We start from the raw sequence: 9,855 nt of genomic DNA on the forward strand, positions 1-9,855 counted from the left end.
CTAAAAATACAAAAATTAGCCAGGCATGGTGGTGGACGCCTGTAATCCCAGCTGAGGCAGGAGAATTGCTTGAAACCGGGAGGCAGACGTTACAGTGAGCTGAGATCGTGCCATTGCACTCCAGCCTGAGTGACAGAGTGAGACTTTGTCTCTAAATAAATAAATACTAGAAGGAGCTGCAGAGGAAGCAGCATCATTAGAGCTTGTCAGGGTTTAGGGAAGGACATGGAGTAGAAGAAATGTTCAAGGGAGAAACTGAGGAAGGGGCGTGGTTGTTAACAAGCTGAGAAGCATTCCAGTGGGCGTACTGGAAGGGTTTGGAGAGGGCAGGATGGTAGATTCAGTGGAACAGAAGAACTCACTGATTTTGGCATGAGGGAGTCGTAGTAGAGAGCCAATCAGTGGGATTTACAGTGCCCAAGAAAAGCTGGCACTAGTTCAACAAACATTAAAATAGAACTAACATTTTCTATATAGAGATGCAACAGGTGTCTCTCCATGATCTGGGTTAGCATTTAACTTGGCTCGGAGGTTCCCAGCAGCTAAGGCAATAAGGGAAATGTGTCCATTAAAATGGTTTCCAATTTTTGCTAAAGGATGTGTTCTTGTTTGTCTGGAGAGACAGGTTTTGTACCTGGAACTGAAGTTAAGGGGGAATTTAAGACCTTTTAATATTAAAATGTAGAGCAGTCTGAGCTGTCAGGAACTGTGGGAGCTTGGTTGAGGCGCCTCACCCACCCTGTGGGGGTTGTCAGAAAGGTTTCTTTTTTTTTTTCTTTTTTTCTTTTTTTCTTTTTTTTTTTTTTTTGAGACAGAGTTTTGCTCTTGTTACCCAGGCTGGAGTGCACAATCTTGGCTCACTGCAACCTCCATTTCCTGGGTTCAGGCAATTCTCCTGCCTCAGCCTCCCGAGCAGCTGGGATTACAGGCACGCGCCACCATGCCCAGCTGATTTTTTGTATTTTTAGTAGAGACGGGGTTTCACCATGTTGACCAGGATGGTCTCGATCTCTTGACCTCGTGATCCACCCGCCTCGGCCTCCCAAAGTGCTGGGATTACAGGCGTGACCCACCGTGCCCGGCTCCAGAAAGGTTTCTTGAGGAAGGGACATTTGGATGCAGACTTGAGGAGGCAAGCAGAGAGAGGGTTGGGGAGAGCCAAGTGCAGGGGCTCACACCTGCAAACCCAATGACTCAGGAGGCTGAGAGGGGAGGATCGTTTGAGGCCAGCAGTTTGAGAACAGCCAGGGCAACATAGCAAGATCCCATCTCTTTTTATTTTATCTATTTATGCATTTATTTTTTAAGACAGAGTCTCACTCTTGTTCCCTAGGCTGGAGTGCAATGGCGCAATCTCGGTTCATTGCAACCTCCGCCTTCCAGGTTTAAGCGATTCTCCTTCCTCAGCCACCTGAGTAGCTAGGATTACAGGTGTCTGCCACCATGCCTGCTAATTGTTGTATTTTTAGAAGAGATAGGGTTTCACCACGTTGGCCAGGCTGGTCTCAAAGTTCAGTCCTCAGGTGATCCACCTGTCTCAGCCAGTCTCCCAAAGTGCTGGGATTACAGGCATGAGCCACTGTGCCCGGACTCCATCTCTTAATTTTTTTTTTTTTAAACTTTGCCAGGCATGGTAATGTCTGCCTATAGTCCCAGTTACTTGGGAGGCTGAGAAGGGAGGATTGCTTGAGTCTGGGAGCTCGAGACTATAGTGAGATATGATTGTGCTATTGCACTCCAGTCTGGGCAACAAGATGAGACCCATCTCTAAAATAAATAAATATGTGAATGAGAGGGCTGGGGGGAAAGTATTGTAGGCAAAGGGAAGATAATACAACAGTTTGCAGGCAAGAGAGCTTGGTGCACTGAGGGAACTGACAAGTAGACTGTGGTTGCAGCCTGGAGTATAATGAGGGGAGATGGGAGGTGATGGTGGAAGGGTGCATGGGGGTGAGATCAAACCAAGTCTGAAAGCCATTAAAGAATCTCGAGGCTGGGTGGGGTGGCTCATGCCTGTAATCCCAGCACTTCAGGAGGCCAAGGCAGGTGCATCATGAGGTCAGGAGATCAAGATCATCCTGGCTAACACAGTGAAACTTCGTCTTTACTAAAAATACAAAAAATTAGCTGGGCATGGTGGTGTGCACCTCTAGTTCCAGCTACTCTGGAGGCTGAGGCAGGAGAATTGCTTGAACCCAGGAGGCAGAGGTTGCAGTGAGCCGAGATTTCACCACTGCACTCCAGCCTGGGCAACAAAGTGAGACTCTATTTCAAAAAAAAAAAAAAAAAAAGAATCTCAGGCATTTCCTAGGGAGCACTGGGGAGCCATGGCAGAGTTTTGAGCAGGACAGAACACAACATGTGCCTTATAAAGATTCCTCTGGGAGCTGGTTGTGGTAGTTTTGTGGTAGTTCACACCTGTAATCCCAGCTTTGGGAGGCCAAGGCAGGAGGATCGCTTGAGGCCAGGAGTTTGAGACAAGCCTGAGCAACATAGTGAGAGCCCATCTCTTTTTTTTTTTTTCTTTTGAGACGGAGTTTCGCTCTTGTTACCCAGGTTGGAGTGCAATGGCACGATCTCGGCTCACCGCAACCTCCGCCTCCTGGGTTCAGGCAATTCTCATGCCTCAGCCTCCTGAGTAGCTGGGATTACAGGCACGCACCACCGTGCCTGTAATCCCAGTAATAATTTTTTAGTATTTACTAAAAAATTATTTTTTGTATTTTTAGTAGAGATGGGGTTTCACCATGTTGACCGGATGGTCCCGATCTCTTGACCTCATGATCCACCCGCCTCGGCCTCCCAAAGTGCTGGGATTACAGGCGTGAGCCACTGCGCCCAGCAAGAGAGCCCATCTCTTAAGAAAATTTAAAAATTGGCCGGGCGCGGTGGCTCACGCCTGTAATCCCAACACTTTGGGAGGCCAAGGCAGGCAAATCACCTGAGGTCAGGAGTTTGAGGCCAGGATGACTAACATGGTGAAACCCCGTTTCTACTAAAAATACAAAAAATTAGCCAGGCATGGTGGTGCACATCTGTCATCCCAGCTACTCGGGAGGCTGAGGCAGGAGAATCACTTGAACCTGGGAGGCAGAGGTTGCAGTGAGTCGAGATTGCACCACTGCACTCCAGCCGGGGCTACAAGAACAAAATTGTCTAAAAAAAAAAAAAAAAAAAAAAAAAAATTCCTCTGGTAGGTGGATGAGAGGGAGTGAGATTAGAGATCAGAGAACCAGAAAGAGGCTGGGGTGCAGACCTAGGTGTAAAGAAGAGATGCCTGGGCCAGGGAAGGGGCCATGGAGATGAGCAAAGGGGACGGACTGAAGAGATATTGAGGTTCATCATTAGTAGAATGGGTAAGCAAATTGTGGTATGCCCATGCAGTAAATACTATCAGCAAGAAAAAAATAATGAACTATTGATACACATTCATCATGGATGACTCTCAGAAACCTCATGATGAGCGAAAGAAGCTAGACACAGAAAAAAATGTATTATACGATTTCATTTAAATGAGGTTCCAGAACAAGTAAGGCTAATGTATAGTGGAAAAAACATCAGGGGAGTGCTTCTTTATCTTGACAGAAGTTTGGGTTCTACAGGTATATGACTTTGTCAAAACTCAGTGAATGGCACACTTTGGATTTGCACATCTTGTGTGTAAACTTCACCTCAAAGTAGAAAATAAAGAATGGTGAACAAATACGGATAGACACTCTGAAGGACCTAGGGAACAGTGTACTGATGTCTGCAACTTTCACTGAACTGCACCAAAACATAGCTGGAGTAATGGTTGGAGTTATGGATGGTTGGAAGGATGAATAGATGGAGTAATGGATGGATGGATGGAGTAATAGGTGGATGGAAGGATGGGGGATGGATGGAGGGATGGATGGGTACTGTAATGGATGGATGAATGAATGGAGTAATGGATGGATGGAGTAGTAAGTGGATGGAAGGATGGGGGATGGAGGGATGGATGGGTGGTATAATGGATGGATGAATGAATGGAGTAATGGATGGAGTAATAGGTGGAGGGATGGAGAGATAAATTGATGAATGGATGGATGGATGGAGAGATGGATAAATGTATAGAAATATGGTTAAGCAAATACAGTAAAATGTTAAGAGTGGAGTCTACATCATTGGGATAAGGGTGTTCATTATAAAATCCTTCAACTTTTCTGCATGCTTGAAATTGCTCATAATAAAATGTTGGTAGAAAAAAGAAATGTTTAAGAGGCAAGAGGGACATGGTTTGGAGAGTAATTGATTCGTTAGTTGATTATTTCATTGTGGAGATTAGAGATTTTTTTTTAAGGTATCTTCTGCCTTTGGCAAATGGAAGCCTTCATGTTTTCGAGGTGAGTTGGGCTCCTTTCCTGTCATCCTCCTCTTTCCTCTCCCTTGGATCTATTCTTCCAACAATATATGCACCCATTAATCCATTCATTCATTCCATTTATACCAACAAATATTCGCAGAGTGGTGAACATATGCCTGGCACTGTTGTAGGCACTGCGGATACAGCAGTGACAAAGACAGACAGAGATCCCTGACCTTCCCTAATGGAACTTACACTCTAGTCAGGCAGACAGATTATACTAAGAAACAAGTGAAATATGCAATCCATTAGATTGTGCTAAGAGCTCTGTAGAAATGGAACCCAGATAATAAGGATGAGAAGTGATTTATTTGGGGGGGACGGAAGGGGATTTGTAATTTTAAATAGTGTGGTCATGGAAGGACTTATTGAGAAGGTGACATTTGAGCAAAGACCTGAACGTGAGGTGGGAGCTATATAGATTTCTGGGGGAAGAGCATTCTGAGCTGGGGGAACAGCAAGGGCAAAGTCCCTGAGGTGGGACTTGCTTGGTAAGTTCAAGAATCAGCAAGGAGGCCAGTGTGGCTGGAGCAGAGGGGTGGATGGAGAGAGTGGAATAAGAGGTCAGAGAGTCAATGCTGACAGGAAACCATGGTACAGGTAGATCATGTGGGAAGGATCTTTTAGATTAAGTGTGGACTTAGACTTTCACTCTGAAAGAGATGGGAACATGGGAGATTTTTAAATAAGAAAGCAACATCTGAGTTAGGTGGGTTTTTTTTTTTTTTTTTTGCTTTTGCTTTTTTTTTTTTTTTTTTTTTTTTTTTTTAGATGGAGTCTCACTCTGTTGCCAAGGCTGGAGTGCTGTGGCACAGTCTCGGCTCACTTCAACCTCTGCCTCTCTGGTTCAAGTGATTCTCCTGCCTCAGACTCCCAAGTAGCTGTGTGCCATCACACCAGCTAGTTTTGCTGTTGTGTTTCATAGAGACAGGGTTTTGCCATGGTGGCCAGGCCGATCTTGAACTCCTGACCTCAAGTGATCCAACTGCCTTAACCTCCCAAAGAGCTAGGATTACAGGCATGAGCCACTGTGCCCAGTCTGAGTTAGGTTTTAATGAAGGGAAAAATCTTCAAGTCCTCTTTCTCCTCAACTAGGAAAGAACTGGATGTTCCCTAGTTTACAAATCACCCCAGTGAAAATATTTGCTTTGTTCACAGATCTGCAATCTGGGCAGGGCTCAGCAGGAATGGCTCATCTTTGCTGCACTTGACACCCCTGGGGCGGCTTAAAAGGCTGTGGACTGGAATGATCTGAAACTTTCTCACTCACCTGTCTGGCATTTCATGCTGCTTATCAGCTGGGACCTCATCTGGGCCCTGGGATGGGAACAGTTACCTGTGACCTTTCCATGTGGCTGCTTGGGCTTCCTCACATCATGGCAGCCAGGTCCCAGGTGCCACTAGTGGGGAGGGGGTAGGGAGAGGAAGACCAAGAGGGAGAAAGGGAAGGGAAGGGTCAGGACAAGCAGAAGCCATGTCTGCTTTTATGACTTAGCCGTGGAAGTCACATAGGCATGCAGTGTTGCTTCTGCCCGCCCACCCTCTTTTCCCCTCTGTCAAGGCAATCACAAAGTTCTGCCCACCTTCAAGAAGAGGAAAATACTCTGCCTTTTGATGGGAGGGGCAAGCTACCACAAGGGAGAGCATGTGAGACCCAAGATATTACTGTGCCCATTTCCAGGAAATGTCACCTGCCACATTCTTCATAGCACCGTATCTAGCTATGAAGCACCATGATCTAGCTAGGTCCCTAGCCCCTGGGATCTAGCCACAGGCACCAGGTGGGCTCCACCTACAAGTAGCAGGCTGGAGGTGGAGTCATATGCCTTGGGATATTGGGAAAGAAATGCTTGTCTTATCAACAGGGAAAGGGGGTTCGGCAAAAAAAACCCAGAACTGTGCATGAATCCAGTTCTGATAAGCCAGTGTTCCTGGCCATGGTCTCCTGCAAATCTTCATGAATATTCTACTTACCATCAGGTCTGGTTGTCTTTACTGTGTGTGACTCACATCCTATTGGCCGCAGGAAGTCACATGACCAACCCTGACATCAGTGGGTCAGGGAATGTATTTGACACACTTAAGAGGAGCTGTAAAGACACATGGTACAGTCATAGATGTATAATTCTATAACTAAGAGGAAGGGTGAGTTCACTTCTGTTGACACCCTCCCTACTGCTCAAGGCTGAGGAGAATTGCTCCAGACCTATTCATAGCTACCTCTTGTGATTGGATTTTATCTCCCGTCTCCCCTTGCCCAACACTGACTCCTAATAAGGTCCTTGGATTTAAAACGTCCAGCTGCCACCCCTGGAACATTTCCAGGGGCAGAAATTCCCTCCAAACCCAAGCCAAGGCCAACCCAGAATCAGGTGATGGAAATAAACAGCACCAGTTCCAAACACGATGACCAGGTCCTGTGCCAAGCACTGTCCTAAGCCATTGGCATTCCTGTTCATATTGGAATGTCACCACAGCCCCATTAAGTGGGCTCTGATGTTTTCCTAGAATGTAGTAGTTGGGATCCTGGGCTCTGGGTTTGAATGCAGCCTGCCTACATTCAAATCTCATCATTTACCAGCTGCATGACTGTGGACAAGTTACTTCACCTCTCTATGACTCATAGAGTTCCTTCCCTTCCTCCTTTTCTTCCTCCCTCCCTCCTTCCCTTCTTTCTTCCCTCCCTCCCTCCCTTCCTTCCTGCCTGCCTCTCTCTCTCTCTTCCTTCCCCTTACCTTCTTTTTCTTCCCTCTTCCCTCCTCCCTTTGTTTCCTTTTTTTTTTTTTTCTGAGACAGAGTCTCACTCTGTTGCCCAGTCTGGAGTGCAGTGGCACAATCTCAGCTCACTGCAACCTCTGCCTCCCGGGTTGAAGTGATTCTTGTGCCTCAGCCTCCCAAGTAGCCAGGACTACAGACATGTGCCACCATGTCTGACTAATTTTTGTATTTTTAGTACAGATAGGGTTTCACCATGTTGGCCAGGCTTGTCTTGAACTCCTGACCTCAAGTGATTCAACTGCCTCTGCCTCCCAAAGTGCTGGGATTATAGGTGTGAGCCACTGCACCCAGCCTGTTTCCTTTTTTTGAGAGAGGATCTTGCTCTGTTGCCCAAGCTGGAGTACAATAGCATGAACACAGCTCACTGCAGCCTTGACCTGGGCTCAAGTGATTCTCCTGCCTCAGCCTCCTGAGTATATGGGACCACAGGCACAGACCACCACACCCAGATAATTTAAAAAATTATTTGTAGAGACAGGGTTTTGCCATGTTGGCCAGGCTGGTCTGGACCTCCTGGGCTCAAATGATCCTCCCACCTCAGCCTCTCAAATTGCTGGGATTACAGGCATAAATCATTTCTGAAAAGTGCATTTGATTTAAAAAAAAAAAAAGAAAAGAAACACCCCTGTGGTAGCTTGAATTATTGTTTCCAAATCTCCACTTCCTCCTTGTTATAGAATTATACATCCATGACTGTACCATTTGACTTTATAGGTCCTCTTGAGTATGTCAGATACATTCCCTGACCCACTGATGTCAGGGTTGGTCATGTGACTTCCGGTGGCCAATAGGATGTGAGTCTCACACAATAGAGACAACCAGACCTTGTATGTCTCCTAGTGGGAGGACACAGACCTGGGAAGTATTTTCACCAAAATAATTGAACGTGAATTTGATTCAGCTTCCATATGCAATTGCCGGTATACAGGAAAGGCAGGGAACAGAGGAATATGTTAACATCATAAAGAAGAACCAATCATATATAGACTGGGGCAGATTATCATGCGTGTTCAAACTTTTGACTACCCTGGGCCACAATGGAAGCAGAAGAATTGCCTTGGATCACACATAAAATACACTAACACTAACGATAGCTGATGAGCTTTAAAAAAAAAAAAAGATTTGAGGCCTGACGCAGTAGCTCACGCCTGTAATCCCAGCACTTTGGGAGGCTGAGTCGGGCAGATCATGAAGTAAGTCAGGAGATCGAAACCATTCTGGCCAACATAGTGAAATGCCATATCTACTAAAATACAAAAAAAAATAGCCAGGTGTGGTGGTGTGCGCCTGTAGTCTCAGCTACTTGAGAGGCTGAGGCAGGAGAATCGCTTGAACCTGAGAGGTGGAGGTTGCAGTGAGCTGAGATTGTGCCACTGCACTCCAGCCTGGTGACAAAGTAAGACTCTAAAAAAACAAAACAAAACAAAACAAAAAAACAACAACCAAAAAACAAAGTCTGTGTATAATTTTTGTGATCTCTGCCACCACAGATAAGCAAAAAAGGAGGTGGATGTATCACTTGAGACCAGCAGTTTGAGACCATCCTGGCCAAGACGGAAGAAGAAACCTTGTCTCTACTAAAAATGCAAAAATTAGCAGGGTGTGGTGGTGTACACCTGTGCTCGCAGCTGCTCAGGAGGCTGAGGCAGGAGAATTGCTTGAACCTGGGAGGCAGAGGTTGCAGTGAGCTGAGATCATACCACTGCACTTCAGCCTGAGCCAGAGTAAGACTTCGTCTCAATAAACAAACAAATAAACAAAACATAAGCAAAAGAGTCCTTGCATTTAAAGGATTAGACACCCATGCTAGACCATGCTGTACAATAGAACTTTCTAGAATCCTAGAAATGATTTGTATCTGAACTGTCCATGTGGCTACTGAGCACTTGTAATGTGGTGTGATTGAAAAACTGAATTTTTATTTTTATGTTTTCAGGTAGCTCTTTATCATTATTATTATTCTTTGGAGACAGCGTCTCATTCTGTTGCCCAGGCTGGAGTGCAGTGGTGTGATCACAGCTCTCTGCAGCCTTCACTGCCCAGGCTCAGGTGATTCTCCCACCTCAGCCTCCCACATTGTTAGGACTACAGATGCATGCCACTGGGCATGGGTAATTTTTAAAATTTTATTTTGTAGAGATGGGGTCTCGCTATGTTGCCCAGGATGGGTTTCAATCCTGGCCCCAAGCAGTCCTCCCACCTTGGTATTCTAGAGCATTGGGATGACTGACGTGAGCCACCTCACCCAGCTCTGATACAGAACTTGTGAGCTTCATTGGGCTTAAACTGTCTCTCTCTTTTCTCTTCTGATTTGATGATGAAAGGCTGCCTCACTTTCTTCCAGCTTGCTGAGTGTCTGCACTGGGAGGAGTTAAGGGTGTGTCCCAAGAATTGGGAGAGAAGGTTGTCCCATCATAATGAGGACAGGCCAGTGACAAAGAACATTAAATGTTGAATTTGAGACACCTGGGTCAAATCCCGGCTCTGTCACTTACAGGGTGAATGCCTTTGGGGAAGCTACACCCTGTCTTTATGATTCAGTTTTCCCCATCTGTATAATGGGATCATTAATCCTTATATGGAGATTGTGGTGTGGATTAATTAGATCAGGCATGTGAGTGCTTACCACAGTGCCTGACCCTGGTCAGTTTGAAGTATTTGTTGCCTTTACTAATTCATTCAAGCATTATTAT

General features: G+C 45.8%; 1 long non-coding RNA gene across 2 annotated transcripts in view; it reads right to left on the minus strand.

The window, feature by feature from the left end:
* Positions 1-2,831: 2,831 nt before the first annotated feature.
* LOC141581257 (uncharacterized) overlaps positions 2,832-9,855 on the minus strand; it is an 81,811-nt gene continuing 74,787 nt past the window's right edge. Inside the window, exons 5-6 of one of the 2 annotated variants that reach the window (XR_012513814.1) lie at positions 6,359-6,474; positions 2,834-5,784 (exon numbers count right to left, since the gene is read on the minus strand). This is a non-coding gene — a long non-coding RNA (uncharacterized LOC141581257). Of the gene's footprint in view, positions 6,475-9,855 lie in introns of both variants that reach the window. The other variant, XR_012513813.1, reaches the window with a different exon arrangement.

The sequence above is a fragment of the Saimiri boliviensis genome, chromosome 14 (genome assembly GCF_048565385.1).
Source record: "Saimiri boliviensis isolate mSaiBol1 chromosome 14, mSaiBol1.pri, whole genome shotgun sequence".
Lineage (NCBI taxonomy): Eukaryota > Metazoa > Chordata > Mammalia > Primates > Cebidae > Saimiri > Saimiri boliviensis.